The sequence below is a fragment of the Phalacrocorax carbo genome, chromosome 7, assembly GCF_963921805.1.
Source record: "Phalacrocorax carbo chromosome 7, bPhaCar2.1, whole genome shotgun sequence".
In the NCBI taxonomy this organism is placed as follows: Eukaryota; Metazoa; Chordata; class Aves; order Suliformes; family Phalacrocoracidae; genus Phalacrocorax; species Phalacrocorax carbo.
In genome coordinates, this window is record NC_087519.1 from 7990961 (window position 1) to 8016135 (window position 25175).

General features: G+C 42.2%; 1 protein-coding gene across 7 annotated transcripts in view; it reads left to right on the forward strand.

The window, feature by feature from the left end:
- Positions 1 to 25175, forward strand: part of AKAP13 (A-kinase anchoring protein 13) — a 222893-nt gene that overhangs the window by 11933 nt on the left and 185785 nt on the right. For 5 of the 7 annotated variants that reach the window (XM_064456196.1, XM_064456197.1, XM_064456193.1 and 2 more), the window contains exon 2: positions 9011 to 9066. The exons of 1 other annotated variant lie outside the window; for it this stretch is intronic. The gene's annotated coding sequence lies outside the window, so the exon portion shown is untranslated. Of the gene's footprint in view, positions 1 to 9010; positions 9067 to 23851; positions 23957 to 25175 lie in introns of all 7 variants that reach the window. One more of the 7 variants, XM_064456194.1, reaches the window with a different exon arrangement.

Genomic DNA, 25175 nt, shown 5'->3' on the forward strand with positions numbered 1-25175 from the left:
ATGTGGTCTGTGTATAACGCTCCGGTGTGTTCGGGTGGATGGCACAGCGCTTGGAGTAGCTGTTCTGGTTGCCAGACTGGATCTGGCAGCTAATTCTCAAACCTGTTGGGTTTCAGGATTGAGGTTTGGACAAATGCCTCTGAAATGCACCCTCCCAATCGCTTGTAAGGATATTTTTTGAGCCAGGAGCGCCAGGTTTGGTCTTGGGAGCATTTGGTGTGTGGCACAGTTGCTAAAGGAGAAATTGTCCTCTGTGCTAGACTGAAAATCAATTTATTCTGGAAAACTAAAGGAGAAGGTTCAGGTGGTCCAGGGACCGCACAGTTAATCATCCCTCATGCTCTAGAAGTAAGTGTATGCACGCTTCTCTGGAAAAAATGGCAATGGCAGGTAATTACCTTGAGGCCATCCTGTGAGCAGACGAGGCTCAGGATGCTGGTGTCCTGTTTGGATGACAGCGGGGAAAAATGAAACAAGGCAAAGTTTCAGAATTGGAATAAAAAAAAACTTTTCAGTTTTGCCCCCGTAATGAAGGCGGTTGTGAAATGCTCCCCCGCTGCGCTGTATTTTCCTTCTTTAAACTCGTTGTGGCATGGTTATTACTAGATGTTGTGAAATGTAAATAACGCCAAGGTAGTGAACTCGGCATTCCTGGCTCCTTGGCAGTGTTCGTGAATGGAAACATCTGTCCGAGTCCTCTCCAGTTCACTTCTCTTGCACAGCTGCCCGCTTTAAGCACGGCTTGCTGCGGGGCCATACGTGCTGCCGAGTCCTGGAAACCCTCTCCTTAACTTTTGCATATGCACACAAAATGGAGGAAAATCTAGAGGCTAAAATGTGTAAGTAATTTTTTTCACTTTGTGAGGATTTTAGTGCAAGCCGTTAAAACATCTGGTGTTCTTGTGCCAGCCTGTGGCTGCAAGACCTGATGCAGGGTAGACCCGATCCCGTGCCCTTGGCAGAGTCTGGCTCTTCTCCTGGTCCGTGCATCTTGCTTGGATTTCCCTCTCAAATCACAACCCCTCACTTGGCAAATACATAATTATTCCCTGTCTGTCCTATTCAGATTATACAAATAGGCTCAGGCAGGGTGTAGCCTTCACTTGAAAGGATGTGTTGGTTTGCAGGCTTGGAGATGGGTGATATGAGTTGAACTGCTTTTGCATGAAACTCACCTCTTCGGAGTGGGAGCGAAGGGAATAACATGAAACTGCAGCAGCAAGTGCAGAAAGGACGGTGGGAAAACACCCTGATAATTCACTCGGTGTTTTTTTTTTTTTAAGCTTGGGAGATCTCAGTAGCTTTTTACTAAGTGGGCATTTAAGAAAACGCAAATAATGCAGGAAATACATAATGAACATCTCACGATTGGGAGAGACAGTAACCTGGGCTTCAGAGCTTTAGATTGGCTACAGGATGTAAATACTGCTTGTGCTGACATGGGTGAGAGTTGTATATCGGCAGCACTGACAATATTGACTCTAAAGGTGACTTTAGAAGTTTTAGACAGTCTTAAAATAGTATTCATTTAAACTAAAGAAATTGTTACGAATTTTGTCATGTAATGGAACTCGGAATTGAGATCTCTTTACAAGGTGTGTTCATTTTTACTTTTCTGCTTGCAATTTTGATCATTAATTGGGAAAAGTGGAGGGGGGAGGGAATGGAATGCTTTTGTTCCTTTTTAAAGGCAGAAATATCAACCATTTTCCTCTCTTCTCCCAGAGAAATGTCAGTTTTTAAACAAATCAAAAATCTTTCACGTATGTAGCATCAGTTTAATGTGAGACTGCATGGCCAGGTTTTGATGGGTCGGGAATATATTAGGTGAATTAACACAACTGGATGCGATGCATTTATGAAAATGCTTTTGCATGTTTCTAGAGCTTTCAGTGATTTTTCTTCGGCTGTCAATATTTGCAAAGTTATTTCTGTAAGGGAAACCTTAAATGTACTAGCCAGGGAATAATTCTGCATGCAATATATCCAGTTCTGGGAAATAGTGGGTTATTCTTAAAATAAATTACATGCTCAGAGTTAACTTAGATTAAATTACACTGAAGACAGGCTAATAAGGTTTTATTCTGCTTACGAATTTGACTTAAAGCCTGCATTGGAGCCTGAAGTTGAATTTGAGCTGCTAATTCAGTTGAACTGTAAAATGCCTCCCTGTCTTCATTAGAGTAAGCTAATGCAGAGTTTTAACTGAATTAATTTTTTTCTCTTCTGCATTTGACAGATTTATGAAGAATTGTTCTGATGATTTTGTTTTCCCCTCTGAGTCATTCCAAAAGCTAATACAAAGAATCATTGCGTTATGGGGAGGGAGGAGGGGGGGTTGCTTCTGCTCCCTCTCTAGTGTCTCTTCAGGATTTCCAGCCCTGTAAATAATTGCTCAAGGCAAAGGTACACTAATATTATTTGAACAGGAAGTCTACAAATAGCTGTGGTATTTTGCCATAATTACATTTGCAGTGATGCAGGTGTTTAGTCTTACCCATAGTCAGGAAAATCAGTCCTTCAGACAGATTTGTAAGAACATGTGGATGAGGAGGTGGGTGCAGGTTTGAAGGGAAGTACAGCAGCGAAATTGAATTTAAGGGTTTTAAAAATGCTTCAGGAGGCGTGTTGCTGATGGCACTGCTGCTATGGCTGGGCTTTGTAACAGCAAAACAAAACTATCTGAACCCTCATTTCTTCGGAAATGTCAAGGTATCTTACTTTAGCTTTTTTTTTTTTGATGGCTTATGGTGGTCTTGGATTGATGTGCTGCTGGGTCTGCTCAGGGAAGGCTCCTGCTACCTGGTGAACTACCAGGGCTTGGAGGTATTTGTTAATGTGGTAGTTTTGGCTCATGCTTCTTCCCCCGAAACTTCTCCTTAGCTTGTGTGATGCAAAACCCTTTTCTTGGTTGCGTTGGTGAACAGAACAGCTATGTGCTCACCCTTGAGCAGCTGGTTAGGTGACACCCCACGTCTCCTCCAGACAGTGAGAGTGTTAAAACACTTCATTAATACTTAACTGGAGTGCTCTCAATAAGATGGCTGAAGGAAATGAAGTACTGTCATTAAAGTAATGCTGTCAGAAATGCCTGAAACCAGCTATATTGGGAGACTGACTCATCCTGCCCTTGCTCTGGGTGCATGGCTGGATGCAGTGGGAGGGTATCCTGTTTTTTTTCTCACAACTTTATAACCTTGTGTCACCAGCCCATGAGTTTATTTGGGAACATACTGATGCAGGAGAGGGGACTATATGCAAATGGGCATGTTTCTGTGGGTGATGCTCATAGCTGAAATGGTCTTGGAGTAGTTATTCTGAGATGAAATCTTGGCTCACATTCATTGAGGTGAACTACCAAGGGCAGCCTATGATGTGGAAGAAAAAGGGACTGGGAGAAAGGAAGCAGGTGGTGAGCAGATGCGTGTACCAGAGAAGTGGAGCACCGCTCGTGTTACCTCTTCAAAGTGCCCTGCTTTTCCTCCCTCCAGAGATGGTCACTACTCCAAGTGGGCTCTGAGGTTTGGGGGGGGGAAATTGATATGTATGCAAGGAGCAAATATGCAGAAAATTGCTGTGCTGTGCTTAAACTTTGTATGAAAGTTTATAGCTCAGATGCATGGTGATGTCTTCAGTTGAGTTTGGCTCCAACGCTTTGGGGGGGGTTAGCAAAATAGTTGTGTGCCAGCCCATGTGGGCTGGTAACAAATAAATGTAAAAGATTGTCCCAGTCTTGCTTAGTACTGGTCTTGAGCACTTTTGTCAACCTTGGATGTCCTGGACAAAATTGCCCTTTCTTAGCATAAAAAGCAGTACTTTGAATATTTATACTAATATACCTTTCCAGAGAAGCAGCACCATTTCTGTCTAAATATCCTAAGTGCCCAGTTAATCCGGCAGGATTGTGAACCAGTGCATGATACTGTGCCTGTGTGCATTTACAGCTGTAATTATGAATGACCTGTGCTGTGAGACAGAGCGATAGCTTCAATACTGCTGTTTTGTTATAAATACAATGTCCTCTGTGCTGTTGTTTAAAGACTCCTTTGGAAGCCTGATTTAATAGTGGAGCTGAGTGAATAATTCAAAAACTTTTTATCAAGTACTTGTTTAAATTCTTAAATGAGCTCACCATAACCTTTTTATGCACCCCTCCTGCATGTGTCATACAAATATTAAAATAATTGAGTTTTACTAGCGCAAATGTTTCTGTGAAGCAAATTTTTAGAGCTTGATGTATGACTGTTTATGGAAAGGCAAATGGTAAAGTCTCACACGCCAGTGTCTATGCCAGAAACTTGTGCTTGCTTACTTAGGAAGAGGGTGGGGGACGGGACCCTCAGCTTCATTTGAGTAATCCAAACTAAGCTCATTTGTCAGATTGACTCGTATGCAGTTAAATACATATGTTCAGTTTTTAAAAGGAGTTTCAGTCGTCTCCCTCTTCCAGAGCATTCTACAAACAGTAGCAGTACTTATTTTAAAATATTTGCTTTTTTCAGATAAGTACTATTTCTGACTTTTTCCTTTTCCTCCCCCTTTACACGAGATGAAGCAGCACATTCAAAACGCATCTGCTTAGCATCGCTGAGTAGCTGAACACAGGGATGCAGACTGGAGAAAATCCAGTCATCTTCCAGGATTTACCTTTGCTTGAAGTCCAGTTCAAGCTGGAGGGGAGTCTTGCAGATGGGTAATTTGGGTGGATTTAGCGTGGCTACTCACATGTATTAATGTTTGCAGACTTGCTGGTGAAAGCTTGTTAGTGTAATTTACTTTTGAGTACTGATGGTCTTTGCAGGGCTTTTATGTGCCCTTTAACCAGGATGCCTAGAGAATCAGCATTCACTCGTCTTCTGCTTCTGAAGAGAAGTGGAAAACTTAAAAATTGAAAGCCGGCTCAAGAAGCAGGGGTGAGGATTAGGTAAGCAGCTGGGCAATGCTGTATTCTCAGTGGAGAATTGTTGCTTAATTGGTTACAAGAATTTAGTAGAGGCTTTTTATTCTGCTTGAGCACAAACCTTCTCCTGTGCATGCTCTGGCAACCCTCTAACCTTTCTGGAGCGCTAAGCATGTGCTGCAGCTTCCCTCGGAGGATGAGATGGAAAACCCGTACTCCTTCAGCGTGTCACAAGTTTGCAAAGTGCGAATTGCATCTGCGGGGTTTGCTCTCTGAAATTTGGATTTCTTCACCAACTTTCATCTCTCTGCTCTGCTGAAACCTTTTTTAACAGTCTAAGCACAGTTACCACAGACCTGCCCAGGAACGTGCTGAACTACAGCCACTGGTAAGCATCTGTGCCTCATGGCCCTTGCAATGTATGCAGAAATCTGGAATTGCAGGCTTGTGTGGCAAAGCAGATTCTTGGAGTGACAAAGAAACTGCTATTGAAATCTTCCATTGCCTTCAGTCACAACTATTCCAAGTGTAACAGTACGGAGGCTAGAAACTAGGCATAGCCAGGCCTGTGAAAGAGGGGAAAAAACTTAACATGGTCTTTAAAAGTAGGAACTTTGGGGTTTTAGGGGTTATTAAAAAAGCAAAACAAAACAAAAACCAAACCCCAGCATCATCATAACAACCAACTTTGAATTTGAAGAAGACAGGCAGTGAAATGTAAGAGCTAAGTAAACCTGTTTTTTTTTTTTGGCTTCCTTGGAACTGTCACCTGTGTGAAGTCCTATTTTAACTGAACAAAATTAGTTGCATCCAGCTCTGTAATAGCGGGCATTGGCCTGTTGTTGTGGTTTTCTTGTAGTCTGTCAACTTGGAGGGGAAGACTGTTCACACTTATTCTGACTCCCTCACATCAGCTGTAGCATCTCGTGCAGTTGGGTCTTTATCAAGCTGAAGAGAGTTGACCAAGGAACGTCTAGTCCATGCCTCTTCATATCCTTGCAATGCAGAGAACATCGATGGTTCATCAGCTGAAACTTGCCAGCGCGGGTTCCTCAGACTTGAAAAGAAATGGGAAGGTTTGGGTGCAATTTCTTCCCTTGTCTTTAATTAAATATTGGTGCAACAAGAGTTGTTTTGTGACAAGAAAAACCCAACAATCTTACAAAACATGCAGAACAAGCAGGCTGTGTCTTGTTGTCCCATTACGACATTCCCACTGTAGGAAACACCCTTTGCGCTTTGATAAACTTGTCCTTTATTAATGGTGCTAAACTGCAAATTAACATGAACAATTGCTTTTCTGCATTGTAGATCTATAACAGTGTGTTGTCTCTTCAGATAATGTGTTGCAAAGCATGTGTGAAAGATAGGTGAGCAATATTACCCTTATTTACTATGTGGGGAATCTGAGTCTTGGCAGCTTTTTCTGAAATGCCCACTGAGTATGAGCACTTGCCAAGTAAGCCGCTGTAGTTTACGACTGAAGTTGGTGATTGCAACAGGCAAGATCTCAACTGCAATGCGAAGTGGGGAGAGTGAGTGCCAGCTGAGCTTTGCCTTAAGAGATGTGTCTGAAGAGATACAGAATAGAAAGTGACTGTTGCCTCCTGGTTCCCTAATTTTCTGCTTGATAGCTGAGGAGAAATTATGTGACCACTGAGCAAACTGGAGGGTGTGCAGTTTGTGCTGAAGTTTTGTATAGAGTTAATAATAACCTGAAGGAGAAACCGGATCAAAATGAGCTCTGGATTTTGTTGAGGCTTTTTGGTTGCATATTGGTGTTCTGCAAAGCAAGAGATGATTTGTCAGCCTTTGGCAGCCTTGTCCGTATATACTTTATATAGATCTTTGATACTTCACCCTCCATGGGCAACCTGTGGACTGTCTCTGTTGGGTCTTTATGCCATTCTACGTTTGGTTATTCGGTTTTTCTGTCCAGTACAGATTTGCACTACATTCCTGTCTGATTCAAACTGATGCTGGTTCAAAAATGCATCACCTTGTATTTTAAGTCTTCCTGTCCATATGATAGTGTGTTGAAAAACATTTTATTATTTTTGCTTGTATTGATTTCATTTAGCATTGTGAGAGGGGAAAACAGTGACTTGATGTGTATTTGGACTGGATGGAATAATGAAGTATAGCTGACATTTTTCTTTCTTTTAAAGCTGCATACGATTTTCTTCTGTGGGTGTTTTGATTCTTGTTTATTTTCCTAGTTCGTTTGGAGAAGAATAGTCTGAGAGAGGGGAAGGAAGAGGCAGGGTTTACCCCTGCAACCATCATTGTTAGCCCTAACTTTTGGTAGAGCTTTGCTGCTTTGGCTTGACCCTCTTAAACTTGACTAATGTGTTTTTGTTTGTATTTCCATCTTGTTACATTTTAAAACTATTTTAACTATACCAGATCATTTGAACATTAACAGGGGGAATGTTTTTCAGAGCCCTGATGGCAGATGAAAAGCTGCCTGGAAACTCTAAGTACTATACCAGGCTCTCAGTGGTGGGGTTTTGCATGGTTTGCTCTAAGAATCTGCAAAGCAACTGTTCAAAATTGCTGACACATGTTAAGTAATGTGGAAATCACCATCCTACTCAACTGAAGTCTGAGTGCTCATGTTGGCAACAAGAATAGGATCTGACCCTGAAAATTATACATGAACTGGCTTAAGCTGGAGAGCATTTCTGGGCCTCATCTTCCTTTGGCTAGTTTATCCTTTGGGTCTTGGGTATTGTGGTGTGTTGGCTTTAGGCTTTTTTCTTCTCAGTTTTTATTCAGTCTCAAAAAATGTTCCATTCTGCCTCATCTGTGTATTTTTAAATTATTCAACCATGTGGTTGTATTTGGTGGTACTGACATGAGAGTAAAATCTCAATTCCGTAGTTGAATATCAGGAGAGGTAATGCCTAGTTCTAACAGTAATGCTATTGGTATAATGCTTACTAATAAGAAATCCATCATCTTCCACCTCACTCCTCCAAACCTCAACTTTGGAGCAGCTGTAATCAGCCCGTACAACTTCCCTTCCTCCTCTCATGAATAAATCCAACTACCTTATCTTCTGTATCAGAAAGTCTTCCCTGGTTTTAACAGCCTCTCGAGGAGCGTATGAAAGGGGCTTTCACTGGCTAACAGGAAGCAAAATGAATAGAGGAACTTTTGATAATGCCCTGTCTGTCTGAGCAGAGGATCAGCCCAACTAAATTGTACCAGATCAGTGAATGATAGTGCTTCAGCCGGGGCCAGAATTGTAAGTTTTTAATCTTGGAACAATCAATGACTACTTCCTTTTAAACAGTGATAACTCCCTCTTTGATTTGGAGGCTTGCTATCATCCTTATTCAGTTAGTTTGGGTATTTTGGGGTGGGTTTTTTTTTGTTGTGTGTGTTGTTTGGTTTTGGTCCTGTCCTGTCCCCACCCCTGGCATTCATGAGTCTTAACAAGCCTTGAGTGCTTTTTTTGGTAGTGCAGATTTTGGTAAGATCTATTGTGGCCACATGCCATTTCTGCCAGTAACTTGCACTGTGCTTTGGATTTTTATGTCCATAATGAAGTCTTGTATATAACAGCTTTCTTGATATCAATCCATGCTGTGCTGCCTTGCAGTTTTTTTGCAATTAGCCCTGGGGTGATTAGGATTTTTCTTTTTTATAAGCAATGCTTTTGGTTCCTGCCACCTTCAGCCTTACTGAGGTGGGTGTCGACTCCTCACTTCCCACCCCATATTTTGGTCCAGACTTTCTGATAATCCAGCTCTATGGGAGTGACAAACAACTGAAAATCTAAATGGGGCAGTTTAGCTCATTGCCTTAGGCCTGACTTGTCTGCTGGATAACTGCTAGTTTGTTGAAGTCCAATGTGATTGACATTTGAGGAATTGCACTGGCATAATACTGGCAACAGCAGTGGAAAATCTGCCCTTTTGTTTCTGATATGTTTGCCTGAGGAGCACCTTTTTGTTACAAATAGCTATCTGAAATGCAACTGATGGAGTGAATATACTTCTCTTCTTTTTTAAATCACTGACTTTTCATGTTCCCAAGGAAAAAAGTGAGTGAGAGAATTTTCCTACTTGCTAATAATTTGACTTTTTGTGTGGTTTTTTCCAGGCCTTTTTTTCTTGGATTTTAGTACCGGAAAACTCCCTAATGACAACTTTGCTTAGGTAAGTGAAGCAAGATTTTTGTTGGGTGCCTGGTTTTTTTTTGTTGTTGTAGTTTAGAATCACTTCCCCTATCTTAACTTCTGCATGTTGTGTTGTAACTGTGAGCTGCCAGCCAGCTGTGCTGCGTGTGCTGTGGTTAAGGCTACAAAGATGTAGTAAACAAAAGTCGGGGTACTGCCTGTAGTACGACATAAGGACCTAATTTATTAATTTAATCAAATGAAGTGGACGTGGTGCTGAATAATGAAATACAGCTTTCATCTGCATATTACTGCATAATCTCACCAATTTTTTTCCAAGATGTGCTTGGCATATTTTTTTTTTCTGGAAAGTAAACTTGTTTTGTTGCTATCACTTAATGTCATTTCATTAGGAAAATGAAGCCATAATATTTTCTGCTTCTGTAGATGCAGTTGCTCTTCCTCCATCCCTTTCTCTTCCCTCTTCCTCTCGACAGCTTTAGGCAGGAGTTTCTGACATGGAGGACAAATCATAAGAAGCTTGAGAGTGGGTTTTTTTTAGCTCAAAAGATGGGAGAAGCCAAACAAACTTAACACCCCTCCTTCCATTTTCTGAACCCCATCTATACCTCTAAAATGCCAATTTCAAGCTCATCAGTGATAAACAGCGTTTCTCAGCGTCGATTGCAAGGACGTGGTCTTGTCTACTTCTAAATCCCTTTGCAAACCCAGTTCCCGTGCTGCTACATAGCACAGGGACGTTCTCATGAGCCCCAGTCCAGCCCAGCGGTGGCTTGGGCGATGGGTGGAAGAGCTAAGTGTGCTGCTGTACCAAAATGTACTGTATTTTCCTTTCTCTGTGATGGAGAGAAGATTTGATTGATCTCTGATGCAAGGCAACAAGTTCACCCCCAGATACGCAGCTAATTTGATGTATTAGGTATTAGTTGGAGTTGCTTGTAATCCTGGATGAGGCCAAGCAGTGACTGCAGTAGTCACATGAGAATATACTATCGTAGCGTCTATGCTGACAAAGATAAAAGTGCTGCTCTTTGCAAAGTGTCTGTGAAAGGGTTTTCTTTTCTCTCTCTGTCTTCTGCTGCTGGGTCTGTAGCAGCACCCACCCTCTCTCCCTTTTGATCTCTCTCCAGTAGATGGTCAGTGTGGAAGCCTCTGGCCTCCATCCCTTGAGATGATGAACCTCAGTGAAATAAAATTGATCTAGTCTTAAAACAGAAATCTTCTCTAGTCTGCTTTTCCCTGGCATTTGTCTCTCTTCAGGGAGGTCTCCAGGAAAGTGAATAAGTCTTTAGTCTGAAAACCTCATTTTAGCAAAATAAAAAACTCCAGAGAGGCTCTTGGGTTCCCATTAGTTTTCCTTTTAGGTAGCTTGTCTGAGTTTATCTGCCAATACTTTGTCAAGGTACTGAACTCAATGTATCTTGTGTAGCATGGCTTTTTTCTTTTCCAGAAACGCACATGAACTGGCTGGTGGCCTCCAAGCTGTGGGTGTCCCACCTAAGCTGGGCTTCCTAGTCCTGATAGATGGTCTGCCTGGTGGTTTGCTAACCCACAAGCAGGAGTGGACTGTAAGACAAAGCTGAAGCTGGACGTGCTGGCATCTGTTGCATTCTACTAATTCAGAGAAAAGACTTAGCAGAGCCACCTATGGTACATGTCTGAGATTGCTGGATCCCAAGCAACAAGCTACGTGTTGCTCATGAGACATGCTTGCCTGTCGCACCATGCTTGTGGTTCCCCCACATCTTCCTCAACTGCTGCGTAGCTTAAGGAGTGACTAATTTGCAGCCTGAGGCTCTATTTATTGGTGCTGCTGCTTGTTCAGAGAGTGGAGAGGACTTTGCAAACCAGGGAGGTATTTAAGCAGCAGTTTTAAATCCTTTTAACTTTGTGTATTAGACACATCTATGAATACATGCAGACCTAGCTAATAAATAACCCAGGGAATGGTAGTTAAGAGGAAAGGACGTAATTAATTCTGTCGTGTACTCTGCTTTAAAGTTGGATCCAGAGCACTAATGCATTATGCTGGAAAGGTAAACACTGTCATTATTCAACAATGAAACGCGTACAAGGCTGACACTGTTTTCCTCCTTTTGATTTAATAATTTTTTTTTTGCAACAGTTTGAATATCTTAGATGGTCTTTGTTTGGTATGGTGGAAGCCTGATGGAGCCCTACCCTCTCCGAAGGGTCGTTACTCCTTTATTTGAATTGAGTTCTGTATTAACACTGCTTTGCTGACACAGAACGTGTGCTGTTCGAGAAGGCTCTTACTGTGTTTGCTGCGATCGGGGTGCTCGCCTGTAATTCCTGCAATATAGTTTGGAGGGAGGGTGTTTCTGTTTCATCAGGTGATCCCTTTTCAACTCCCCACACTGCAGTGTTGACCCAGGTCAAATGCACATGCCACAAAAGAAAAAAAAAAAATCCTTTTTGTGGAGATGCTGTTAAAAAGCCAATATGAGTTTCTGTTAATTTGCATCTCTTGTTTTGCTTCCCCCTATACCAGGGTGGAGGTCTGACTATAGCAGATACAGCTCTACATGGTCCTTCAAGCTTAGCATTTTTTCCAGGGTGTCTTTTGTTTGGTTTTCTTGGTGGTTTGGGGTTTTTTTTTAGTGGGGAGAAGAATATGGGCGAATCTTCGGTTTCCATCCTAAAACTTTTAAAGGTGCTGAGAGAATGATGGTGTCTTTGCTAAAAGGTATAGTGATCATGGTAAAAAGTTATGTAAAGCAAGGTAGTTAACTTTTTGGCTTGTGATAACTGGTAAAAGGGAAAATTGCTAGAGTGATGGCAGTTTGAAGTGCCCCCCCCTTATTACTTGTAACACAGCCTCTCCCTACTCCATCACGCTTCTCACCTTAGCAAATTTCTTGTTGTGTAGATAAACACACACAGAAAAACAAGCAAAGACTTCATAAGCCTATTCCTGTCTTGTCCATGCTCCAGACAACTCAGCCTGAATATCAGAAGCTCACACACATCTTCATTTTTGCAAACTCAAGTATCTAGAGCAGGTTGGAGTTGTGCGACCACTCAGTGCCTCTTCCTGTGGAGTCTTCTAAAAAGTTTTGCAGCTCTGGCTCTTCCAGCAGAAGTTTTGGGCAAAAAACACTCATGGAGACACTAGTGGAATGCTGATGCAGCTCAGCAGCCACCTCCTAAAATAAGTGGTGGAAGGATGCCTGTTTCTCTTTGCAATATTTTCTTTGGAAGACTAGCATGTCCTCAGCATGTCCTTGGCTCTCTGTCTTCCTAGCAAACTATAGCACTGAATACTCCTTCCACCGTTCCCAGCTCAATCAGTTGAAAAGTTTCTGGTTAAAAACATGGTAAACAATATTTCTGTGCTCCTTCAGGGTCTGCTGCTTCTGCTTGCAGAAAGCTTGAAAAACTCCCAGGAACTCAGGGAGGAAGGGAGTCCTTTCTTGGTACGGATCCAAAAGAAGTTGCATGTTGTCAACTTGCACAAGCTCTTTCTTCAAAGTATGATCTTTTTGTTTAAGGAGGAGGGATCTGGTAGAAAATTGTTAGCCCTTGGTGGGTGGCATGAAGCACGTTGACTGGAAGGGCTATTGTTCTGTCATTAATGTGCTGTTTATTTTGCAGCCAGTGATCTTTTTATTTTGCTGAGGCAGATGGAGGGATTCCCAGTTCCACAAGCATAACCCTGGGAGAGATTAGTTGGGTTTAGGTTTCACCACTTGGATGATGAGGTTATCCTGAGACAGAGATGCATCCCTGTGTATGGAAATGGTCTTGGCCCAGATCTTGTCTAGTGATGTAAAGCCTGAGAAAGGACGAGGAGGTCAACTTCAACTTTTTAAGGAATGCAATGTATGTTCATTCTGTAGCATGTGTGGACTGCTGCTTTTTTTTATTTCAAAAATGGCAAAAAAATTAGTTACAAGCTCATGTGTTATTTTTTTAGAAAATACTCTAATTAGAGCTACAGTTAGCTCTAAAGTAGAGCCTGCTTTACAGCTACATAAATATTTATCGGTGGTACTGAAGCACTAATGATAAAGAATCCTAAGTGATTTTTTCATAGCTACAAAGCAAAGAACATTTCTCCCTGTCTCTGCCTCTTAGGACTTTTCCTTCCCTTTACCTGTCTGCCTTCTACCAAGTTAAGCAACATCATCAGTCTACAGACATCAGGATTTTTTTTTATCAATAGCAGTCTTAAGTAATTACTCTGCAGTTCTCCTAATGCTTGTTACAGGACTGAGCTCTTCTGCTCGTGTCAGTTAATGGTCTGACATTTTTGATGTTGTTTAGAAAACTGAAGCTCTGAAACAAGCTAAAATGAACAAGAGCTTGTTTCCTGTTCGCTCACATGGGCACTTACTCACTTCCCCATCTGCTTTGACTTTGAAGATTGCTGAGGTTCTTCCTCTGTCTGACCCACTTGGCGTAAGCTAGAGAAGATTATCTTTCTTCAATAGCCAAGTTTATAGGGCTTTACCTTATTTGTAAATAATCCTTGGAGTTTTGAGTGCTGCCTTTCTCCTTCTTTCCCCTTCAGAACTGACTTGCTCTCGTCCATGTACAAACTGGGGAAATGCTTTTTAAGTCTATAGACAGAGGGGAGAGTTGATGCAGTCACTATGCGAGAGGGCATGTAAAGTGTGCTGAGGAGATTTCACAAAGTATTCGTGATTTTAAGTATTTCTCTCATGCAATTTCTCTTTGTGGTCCTAGCACAGAAGAGTGTCAGCTGTAGAGGACAACTTTGCTCTGCTAGTCCTTGTACAAGCACAGTTCCAGAGTACAAAATCAGTATGAGACAAAATACAGGACCTGGATACCCAGAAACACCTTTATAGAAACATGTAATTTTTTTATGGACTCAGAAGAGGAGAAAAACGGTGATGCTCTGTCTTTGCTGTCACGCTCGAGTACTTGCACCAGTAACTGGTTCGCATGTGGGAGTGGTGGTTTTAAGGTAGCATTAAAACTCACTTTCAGATTTACTGAACACAATTTTCTTTTATTCTGAGGTGGCAAGTTGCAGTAGCGATGTGTTTGGGCTCTTGGGTTACAACTGTGGTATCTGTGCAATGTGAACCGTTTTGGGTCTCTGCACACTGGAGGCGGCCTCTTCTTTTCCCATACAGGTGCATGCTGTGCCATAAGAGGTTGTGTTGGGTAGCGATCAATAGTAGAAACAGATACTAGGTTTTATAGAATAGACAGTTAATTTCTTCAATATGCTTTAATCTTAGATAATCTTAAAATTAATTTTGAAACATAAAAATCCCAAAACCTTCCTCCAAATTTTGGTACATCCCAGTTAGGAGAGTCTAACAGAAACCAACTTTCATCTAAGCGCTGGGCTTTCTACAGTTACTAAACCTTTGACTTCTGTGTGTTTGTAGATACCAATGAATAATAAAAGTAACAGAATAAATATCTTTGTTTTGGCCTTTCCTTAATAACTGAACAGTGGGACAGCCAACACAAATAATGTATGAAAGGCTTGAGGTCATCGTCTTGCTGTCTTTAAACTCTTATTTCAACATTTCTCATTGCCCAGAGTGAGCTCAAGCGGCTGTTAGTCCTTTGCTTTTGCCCTGAATGAACCAAGGTGGGACTCCACATCTGCTTTTTCCTAGTAGCTTCGCATTAACCAGGAGCACATGTATGTCTGGGATTTGGCTGGTTTTTTCTTCCTTAATTCTCCCACATCTTCTAGCCATTTTATTGCTGCCAAAGCACAAGGTGATTTTTAGGGCTTTTTTACTTTTTTCCTGTTTTCCTGGGCCTGGTGGGCATGTGACATTCTTGGTGGACTCTGAGGTTCTGCAGATCAGCTTCTCTTGACTTGAACTTTCAGGCCTTGTGATCTGCACATGTTCCTCCTGGCCTCTTGGTACCAAGAGATAGCAGCCCTTCACGGAAGGATAGGCTGTCATTTTGTCCTGCTTTGAACGTGTGGGATTCTAAGTATTTCCTATTAGATGTACTAGTAGTACAAACAAACAGTTTTGTTTAATATAAGCTCTTTATCCAGATAGGATTGGGGACATATTATAAAGCAATGACTTGTAAATTTAAAACTAATATTTGTCATTATTTATATAAACATAAATCAGGATGGTATACAAAGAACACAAAAGCTCCCAGCCAAGCGACCTGAAAGATAGACCTATTTGGACATAGGCTGTGTACTTTTTTCCATTTCCCTATTAAATTTAAACCATTGCAAACCTAATCAATAATTTTTAAAATTTGTGTCAGTGATGGAATGGATATATACAGCAGTGGACACAGATTTTAGTTTTAGAGTTACAGAATACACATAGGAGGCATGTGGGATGAGTGTTAAGGATGGCAGATACTTTGAAGGTCTTCTGGTGCAGCATCTTTGCCACTGTATACAGAGGATGCCAAATCGAAGCCTTTAAACTGGAAAGGGGAAAGTACTGGGTAGCATGTTGTAAAAAGTCTTGTAGACTGTGGGAGTAGATGAGTAATCCCAAAAACATAATGCTAGAGAGAAGTTTGCGTGCCAGGCTGTTAAACTTCATGTGTTAATGAGAAAGGAAGAAGCCCCTCAATTTTTATGAAGTTTTCCAACTCAGTTGAAGCTCCATCGCATTAGATGCAACAACGAAGCAATCAAGCACTTGTCTGGGTGCCAGCAGCCTTGTACTTCCAAACTAATTGTATTTTTATGAATCAGTGTTAACTTTTTGAAAAGTAAAGCCTAAGACTTGGAAAAAGCAGATGCTGATGGGGAGGGATGAGAAAGAGAATATAGTGCTCTTGGTAATGAGCTGACCTCGCTCTCTGATCTTGTTTCCCAAGTAGTTCTTATTTTTCATATGTAAAATTTTACTTTTGAGGAACTTCATTCTAGGGGTGGAGGAGTACGTAATGCTTTCAAGGCCTGAGTTCAGCTCACAATTCAAGACTGAATTCAGTATCTTCATAGGCTGAGGGTATGTGAGCTTTTAGTTCATCAGGCTTCTCAAAAAATTACAAATTTGTGTGAGGGAGTGGGGGGGAAGCCCTTGCGCCTAAGTGGTGGTAAAATTTAAAACTCATATGGGTATGGCTCTGATCAACAGCCATTTCAATGTTCCCATAAAAAGCTTATGACTTGGCAGGGTTTCAAGGACTGGGAAAAAAAGTGCTCTGTATACAACATGTTTTATTAATGTTGAAGGAATAACTTTGCTGTATTTCAGTGTCTGCCACTGCATAGACTAAGTTCAGTTTGGCTCTTGTAGACTTTGGCTTCTCCCCTGAATAAAACAAGGTGTGATTTCACATCTGCTTTTTCCTAGTAGCCTTGTATTAATCAAGAGTATACATATTTCCAAGTTTTGGCTAGGTTTCCTCCTTTTTCTTCCTTAATTCTCCTGTGTTGCAGAGTAAATTCACAATTCTTGACCCTCAGCCGATACTGTGAAGTGTATTAGTGTAAACCTTGATGTTAAGCATCACATCCCACTTACTTGGTATGACGACTTTTTCCCTCCTTTTAAGTTATACCTAAAGGTGAACTTGAAATTAGGCAGCTGAGAAAGTAGTCTGTTAAAACTCGGCAAATGTGGTTGACCTAATAAAAGCCATTTTAAAAAAAATTAAAGAGAAATCAGTGTTGTGAAACATGCAGTTCAAGATGAAATTGCTGAAAATGCTTTGCGAAGCCCAAATGCTAGGGAAGGCAGATGAGACAATTCAAGCACAAAATCACAATTTACAACCACATACCGGTGGTACTTCGGTAAGATTACCTCTGCGTTGGGCTTGGCTGGCGATCAAGGAATGGCTTAGGGAGATGGCTGAAGTGTGATCGCTTGTGGTGTGCAAGGCATCGGGTCACACACTGAAACAGGAGTCTGAATTCAAATACTGAACACTGGCCTCTTTTAGCAAGCACTGTGCAGCCTGGCTGTAGGACACAGCCTGGGCTCTTTGAGACAGGAGAAGTGTGGGTATGTGACTTGTTACAAGTAGCTTTTGCTCCCTGCGTTATCATACAGTTAAATATTGAGATAGCTGTATCTCTGTCTGTATGCTTCTGATTTGTGGATACTATTGTTTAATTAATATTTATGAAGCACTTGGAGCACTTTAAAAGTGCTGTAGCATAGTAAAATATTGCATTTGCGTGTGCACACTGTTGAAGGAGGAGACTTCCAGCTCCTGCTGCGCAAGCACTTGGCTGAGTCACGCAGGTTTTCCCTGACCCGTTCTCTCCTGTTTGCTCACTCCTCCCATTTGACCCAAGCCTTCAATTCTTTCCTGGTCCTCCTTCCTGCCACCAGTTTGTCAGTCTGGCCCTCGAAGATCAAGCAGTTCTGTTCTCTTCTGCAAGTGTTCAAGGTCAGGGTGGGTTGGGTTTTGAGCAACCTGATCTAGTAGTGATAGATGTCCCCCACATAGTAGGAGGATTGGACTAGGTGGTCTTTAAAGGTTCCTTCTAACCCAAACCATTCTATAATTCTATTATCTCCTCTGTAGAAACCCCTTTGAAGCTAATAGGGGTTCTTATCTCACCTTGCCCTGTTCCAGGGGTACCCATGGACATCTTGACCCTCTTGCCCACACCTGTGAGGTGGCATTGGTTTCTGGCAGCAAAGCATTTCTTCCACCAGTTCCTCCCTTGTCTCTCCCACAGGCCCTGCACAAAGGTCTGGCACTTGTCCTTTAGGGAAACCATTTTGACTTTTGATTTGCTTCCTTGGAGAGGAGTTGCATGATCCTTAGCTGCCCTTCTCTCCATAGTGGGTATGGGGACCCTTGGAGCTGGGGGAGAGTCCAAGGGCACGGCCAGACCTGGACTGAGGTTGGGGATGGATGTGCGTGTGGATGAAGGCTACAAGCCAAAAGTGTTTTGGTGCTGCCTGTGGCAGGGACAGAATGAGAAGGTGCTTTCCCAGGAGAGATTGGGGGAAGGCTCATTTGGAGCTGTTGTGGCTATTGTGGCCAGATGTGGTGCTCCCTCTGCAGAAGTCATCCTGTAATGGCAACTGCTGCCTTTGTGAGGCACTCACATTGCCTTTATCTGACCTATAAATGTTTTGAAACTTTTCTGGTATTCATCGGTACTAGACAGCTGAAAACCAGCCATGTGAGCGTGATTTGATTAGTTATTTGAAGAAATTCCCACTTCTCAGATCAGAGTAGGCTGGACTTCTAAAGAGGCTTAGTGTATTTTTCTGCAGATGAAAACAGAAGTTTAGCACTGGACTGTCTAACAAGAGATGCAGAAATAACAACTGTTTCACGAAAAGCTGAAATCCCTTTGTTTGTAACGAAACTGAAGCTCCCTGGGACTTGCCAGTGCTGCAGGTAACACCAGCATTTATGGCTGGCATCCTCTGACAAAAGAAAAGCTCGTGTAGCTTGGTCTGCTTCCCCTCGCTGAGCCAAGGCTTTAATTCCGGCGTGGATAAAGCAAGGAATTTGATCAGGCTCCTAACGTTGGTCACACTTTGAACGAAGTAAAATGGAGCAGAGCCAAGTTACAGAACATAAGATTTCACAAGAAAAACCTTAAGTCTTTGGCAGGTTCATGAAAATACCTGTGAATAGTCTCTGTCACGTTGATATGTACTCTGGTTCAGGTCCTTGCTGTTACCCTTGGGCGTTGAGCTTGCTGTGTGGACGATACAGAAGAATGTAATTTTTTTTTTGTGTGGTCCTGTCAGCTGATTCCCTCAGTATCTGTTAATCTTGGATATTTATGGATTCAGATAAGCTATGTGTTGAGTTGTACTTAATCCTAAGTTAGGTCTATACTCAATCTAGCAAAGGAGGAAGAATTTTGTTATGCTAGAATACTTTTGGGGTGGGTTATGTGGGTTTTCTGAAAATAAAAATGAGGGGAAGGGAAAGGAGAATGGATTGTTAAGTGGTTTCAGGCGCTATTAATGTTTGCCTACTGCAGCACTACCTTGTATTTCACATCATTTCTCAGGGGTGGGAGAGGAAGGAAAGGAAGGAGGAAGTTGGTCGTACAATTTTAGCTAAACTATGCTAGTGTTTGTTAAACCGGTGTGTGTTACAAAGCTAAGTTTGTGGGGCTTTTTATGCTGAGTTGTATCCAGCACCCCTAGGAAACTTGGAGTCTCTTGGAAGATCTAGACTTGAATTGCCATTGTCTTCATGGGGTGAGATGGAGCTGAATGTGCAGCAGCAGGACCTGGACAATTGGCATTTTTTGCTAATTTAAAGTATTCCTGACAATGCTGTGAGGTGCATGAATGTTGTCAGTACATAAAATTTTGTTCTGGGTGCTTTTGGCGCTTGTTGCTGTGCTCTTTCCCATCCTCTTTTCAGCCAGTTGTTACAACCTTTTTTCTTTTTTCCCAGTAGTTTGTTTGGCAAGGAATGACATTCCGCAAACAAACCAAACATCAGGTAATCTAAAACTCAGAGCAGACCTTGCTGTGTGTGGAGCTTTAGGTGGTGAGATGACCTCCATGAGGAGGTCACCCCGTGATCTCCTGTGCTGTGCCCCAGCCCACGAGTTGTATGTCCACCATTCACCTTAGCTGGCTGGAGCGGAACCTTTGCTGTTTATGCCCATTTAAGAAGTTAATCTTTCTGAAAGGCGCTGAGCTGCTTGGTGTGGTTGCCTCAGCTACGGGAGTGTAAACCAGTAATGCTGGGGGAAATGGAGGGATAAACATTTGCTGCTCTTCATTTGCATGGGGGATTATAAGAACCTGGGATACCTTTAGTGACTTGGAAAAATTTTTACTTGAATATTGGCTTGGTCATGACCTCTGTGCATTTACATAATGAAATGGTGTATTCAAGCCATTGCAATGCAGTAAGAAAAATCTTCTGAGATTGCAGTGCCTTTACTTATACCAGCTGACCTTGGTCTGACTAACAAACCAATTTTGCTTAATCTGTTTTTTTAATTAAACATCATGTACTTAAAGGAATAAGCTACTGGCATTTAATCAAGGTAGCTACGAATCCTACTTGTTGCTCTAGGTACTGCACAGGTTGATATTTATTTTAAATTAAATGCATAAAAGCAAAGGAAAAAAGGGATTAATGTAAGAACTATAGAGCTCGCTTGTTGGTATTGTTGTGATGTGACGGCATCTATAGTTTCTCCTAAACTTATGTTCCTATTGCACCGTGGGGTAGTTGAAGTGCCACTCACTTGAGGGCTCTGGAGTGACATTTATCAATGTGGCATCCTAAGACAAAACTGATTTACGCTATAACCTGTCCTTGCCAGTGAAATCATGGGCGTGTTTAGCCTTCCATCCAGCTGGTGTATTTATAGAGCTGAATTGGACTTTTGTGGAGGGGGAGGAGGAGTCTGGTGATGGCAGGATCTCCCTCCCTTGCAGGAGCACTGCCATGCTCTGCAGCTTCTGCTGCTTGCTGTCTCTCCCAGCTTCTTCATGAGCCCTGGGGAAAGGGGCAAACAAGGTGTTCGGCTGGGGAGTGTGTTGGGAGGTTGCTGGTGTTGCTCAATGATTCTTCCATTTTAATGTGCAGTGTTGGGGCTATTTGAGCAACTTTGGAAATCAGGTCCTATAAAGAGAATAAGGAAGGTATGTGCAAATGAGACCCCTTGTGCGTAGTCCCTCTTTTATGTGATAATTTATGCCAAGTGAGAAGTCCTTTTGCAGACACATAGATGGGGTGTAGGTTTTTTAGGGACAAATAGTGATGCAGAATGACGTTTGACATTTATGGATAATACTGGAAAAGTTGATGTTCTTTCTGTCTTGCTGTTAGCCTTTATGCTTAGCCTCTGTGCTGCCATGACCTTCTAAGATGTGTGGTCTTTATGTTACTAAAAACACGCAGCTTGTCCAGGCAAGAACATGGCCTTGATGCACAATTGCTACCTAGAGCCCTAGGCCCGAAAGAAATATTAGTGTTGGAGATGGTGGTAAGGAGTAATCTTCCAGGTATCTCTCTGTATTTAGTCCTTTTAAGGTTTTAGCTATGCTCTTGGACTATAATTTTTTTAATTGCAAGGGACATAAATCTTGTTGTTACACTACAAGGGAATGCAAAAAAAAAAAAAAAACAAAAAACCACAAACCAAACCCCAAACCTTCTTTCAATTCACAGTACATTCCTCGTAATGAAAAGAAAAAAGTGCCTGACAGTGATGCTGAAAAGCATACACCTTTTGAAGCTGTGTGGAGGTGAATATTCTTATGAGCCAGGAGCAAGCTGCAGCAGGGATTATGTGAGAGCTTTGTGTGGGAGGAATTTAATTCACCCAAGGTTTACATAATATAAAAGAGAAGACCCCCTCTCTCCTTGACGTATGGGAGTAGCCCCACTAAAGTCAGAACTGCTATTCACATGAAGGAGGATTTGCAGATTGCAGTCTAATTTAGATGTATTTATTTGTGTAAAACTGGCTCGGTAACACAGATAACGCACGATTTATTATGTCTGTTAAGCTTTCAGATTTCCATCCAGTTTAGGAAGAATTCACTGGACTTTATCACTGTGGAAAATGAGTCTGTCATTTCCTGAAGAGTAGTAAAGGGCACTAGCAAAGATTGTAATGCCTTTCTAGAGCTAGCAGTGTTTCTGCATAGTGCTTGTGGGCTGCCTAGCACAGAGTGCCCAAAAGGCCAGTTTTAGGTACCTTGGTGTTATAATATGTAACCAACCAAAACACGGCTGGTTGAGCATTGCCAGCAGTTCTTGACTTCGTCTGTGACTTGGAACGCACAGGAGTAACAAAACCTCATTATGCAAGTGCTGGAGGGTGGTGGAGTCGAAAGGAGAACTCAGGAGTTTGTGCTCTTGAGACCTCCCATTGGACCTGTCAGACCGGAGGATCCAACAGCAGCCTTCGTACCTTTCCCTCACCGCACTTTTAGGAGGGTGGTAAGTTGGAGGTGGGGAACCTCTTCACACAAAGCAAAAGCGGGCAGCTCTTACTGGAGGTTGAACAGAGTTGGGTCCTCAAACTGAGCAAAAGTTACAAGATGGCAACTTAATGAACCCTATGGTTTTTTGAGATACAATGCTTAAGCTGCCATGATTGTGTCTGTCTTGGGATACACCTGTATTTCTTTGCTGTGTTTGAACAATCTCTTCAAATTCTTTGAACGTATTGATTGAGCACCCTTTTCAATCCTACTACGCGTGACCATTGTCTGAACATCAACAGCCCAATGCTCCATCCTTTCCATTTAAGCTGTGAAGCATCTGGTGACATTTGTTTCAGAGAGTTTCCTCTTGTTGCTCATGTTCCCCTCCTTGCTCTGTGAAGGCATGGGGTTATATTTAGTGTTCTTTCCTCCTGCTGCTGCGGTTCAGAAAGGGCTGGAAAATTCTCCATCAAAAATCAGTAAGGATTTTCTAGCTGCCTTTAGGGTACTTCCCTTCCAGTCCTCGCTTCTGCCTCACATTGCCTTGTAATAGCAATGCTTCCCCAGAAACACGGTGTACCTGAGAGGTAGGATGCATGCTTGCTGTGGTAGTTAATCATTGTGGATGCCGATGAGGAGTAAGTTTGTGTGGCGAACAGCAATGATCAAAGCTAGTTTTTAACAGGAGTGAAGCTGGGTGTGAAGCTAGGTTGCTGGTGGGACCCTTTCAAATGGGAAGAAACACAAGCTGCTAGCTTTCCAGCTTTATATTAGGGGGAATAAAGGACATAAAGGATCTCTTTTGCGAGGTGGGTTAGATACTAATGCAGCAGCTAGACCAAGTAAAGCAAGCACTCTTTTGGTAGCTGCATGAACAGCATTGTGCAATGCTGCCTGGGTATACCTAGAGTGTTCATCCCTCTCATGCTCTATCCACCCGGTACAAAACATCTGAGGAGGAGGGAAACTAAGGTGGACTCATGCTGTTTATTGCCACTGAAGGGTAATTCTTGGTGCCTTGTTTTCCCTCTACTACTGCTCTCGTCCATCCCGCTTCTGCTGAGCTGGCTCGGTGCAGGGCTGCTGCTTGCAGGCAGACAACATGATGTAGTGTGGGAACAGCTTCTTGCTGACAGTGTCCCTGAGCTGGTGATAAAGAGAAGGCCTGAGACATTCTTCTGCAGGCCACAGTCCAGATTGGTCTCACGCTCCCTTCTGTCTCATGTTTATTACACCCGCTCCAATCAGTGTAGGAAAGGGGTGCGTTTGGATTGCTTTCATTTAAAAAAACCAAACACCCAAAACCAAACAAAAAACAGGTTGAAACACTTGATCAGTCCTGAAAGCCTGAAAGTTAAGAGTAACAAATGTATTAGAATATAATTTTTAATCAGAGAAATGACATATCTGAGGCACAAATTGTTGCATTGTAAACTTCATTTGCAGTACAACAGGCAGATGCAGGATGTTTTGCTGCAGGACAGCGTTGCAGGAGAGCTCAGTGTTGTGCATCTAGGATGACAGTATCCTGGGCTGATAGTGAGAAATTCTACGAAAAGAACTAAACCCACCAGAACAACAAAAAATACATCACCCCAAGGCTTCTAGAAAAGCATAGCTGAGAGGCATGTCTCAGCATGTGTTATGTTGTGTGGCTCAGATGCTCTGTGGTCAGTGGTAGACTTTCCATTCTATGTAAAGTGGCCGTGAGCAGTTGGAGGCCAAGTTACCTGACTGAAGGGACTTTTCCTTTCTTGTAGCTTCAAAATGACTTCTGTTTTCGTCATTTATATGCATCAGGACCATCCAGTAAAGACACACATGCTTACAATAAAAAGACGACTGAATCTGCATTCTTCTCTGTTGCTTTTATGTGGGCCTTTTGGCTCATGACTCATGGGCTCTTGTAGAGGCTTCTGAGCCAAAAATGCAGCTGCATTTTTGTGTCACATGCTGCCTTGCCAGGTCCAGTAATAGCAACTATTGGACAAGAGGAGAGAATAATACAACCTGCCTTACCGCAAGTGTGTGTGGAATCATACTCGTGGGAAGTTAAGGATGACTTTCACAGTGAGTAAACATTTTTATAAATTCCCTCCCATCTCCTCATGCCTATGCATATGCTGCTTGTTAACACCCTGGATGCTTGGAAATAGTACTAATAATGAAGGATGTCTCTGTGGTTTTGTGATGGAAGACCTATTACCAGTGACTGAATTGTGAGATCTTCCTGGAAGAGTAAGATCCAACAGTAGGGGGAGAGGGTTTGAATCACAGCTGGAAAGCATTGAGAAGTGCATTGTTTTGGCAAATACATTCAGCTGAGGGAAGAAATGCAAAGCAGAGACCCTGCTGGATCCTCGAAGTGGACCTTGTTCCCTGTGTAATACAGATGTTTCCCAGAACAGTTCGCCAGCACGTTTTGCACAGCTTCAGTCCCCAAAATGGTACTCTCGTCTGTGTCTTTCGTCTAAGATTTTAGTTTTACACTGCGCCATGAGAAGATTTGTCCTGTGGAAAAAGAACATAAAGAAGAAATGGAGCAGTCTTTTGAACTGTATTTTAAAGTGTTGGGTTGGTAGTTTGGCCCTCCTTTACCATCACAGGGCTTCTTCAGAAAGTTTTGATCAGTTGCATGTGATCAGAAGACAAGCTGTAGGCTTTCGGCATGTGCATTTTTTCCAGTTAAGCAGTTATGTCCTATGTTGGATCCCTCCCATAGTATATTAAGAATAAAAGATGCTCTTAGTTCTTCCTAAATTTGTAACAGCATTTGATATGTAGCCCATGTTCCCCCTCTTATGTAATATATATGCTTTCTTAAAGTACAAATTTTGAAGTGCTCTTTAGTGCGTATCTCTATGAGCTTATGAAACTTCTCTTTAATCCATTACCAAAACATGACAAATAAACTGTGCCTGTAAACAGTATATGCTATTGGTGATGAAAAACAAGTCTTGGAGGCCTTTGTTTTAAAGATTCCCTTCTGTTTTAATTAGCAAAAATGTCAGCTTGCCAGCATTTCAGTAATGCCTCTTTTTTCCCCACTGCAGCTTGTAATCTTTCTCCATGGGAAAGATAAGTATCATTCGTATTATTTTTCTTTGTGGAAGATAGTGGAATGTGAGATTTGTCCTGATGCTGCAGCCCCTTGTGATGGAGGTGTTGGTCATAGGAGGTTACCATGGAGATGGGGAAGGAGCACAGCTGGACCACCAGCCAAACAGCACTGCATACTCTTGTACTGTTCATTTAGGAGCCTTGCTGGAAATAAGAAAACAGATGTGCT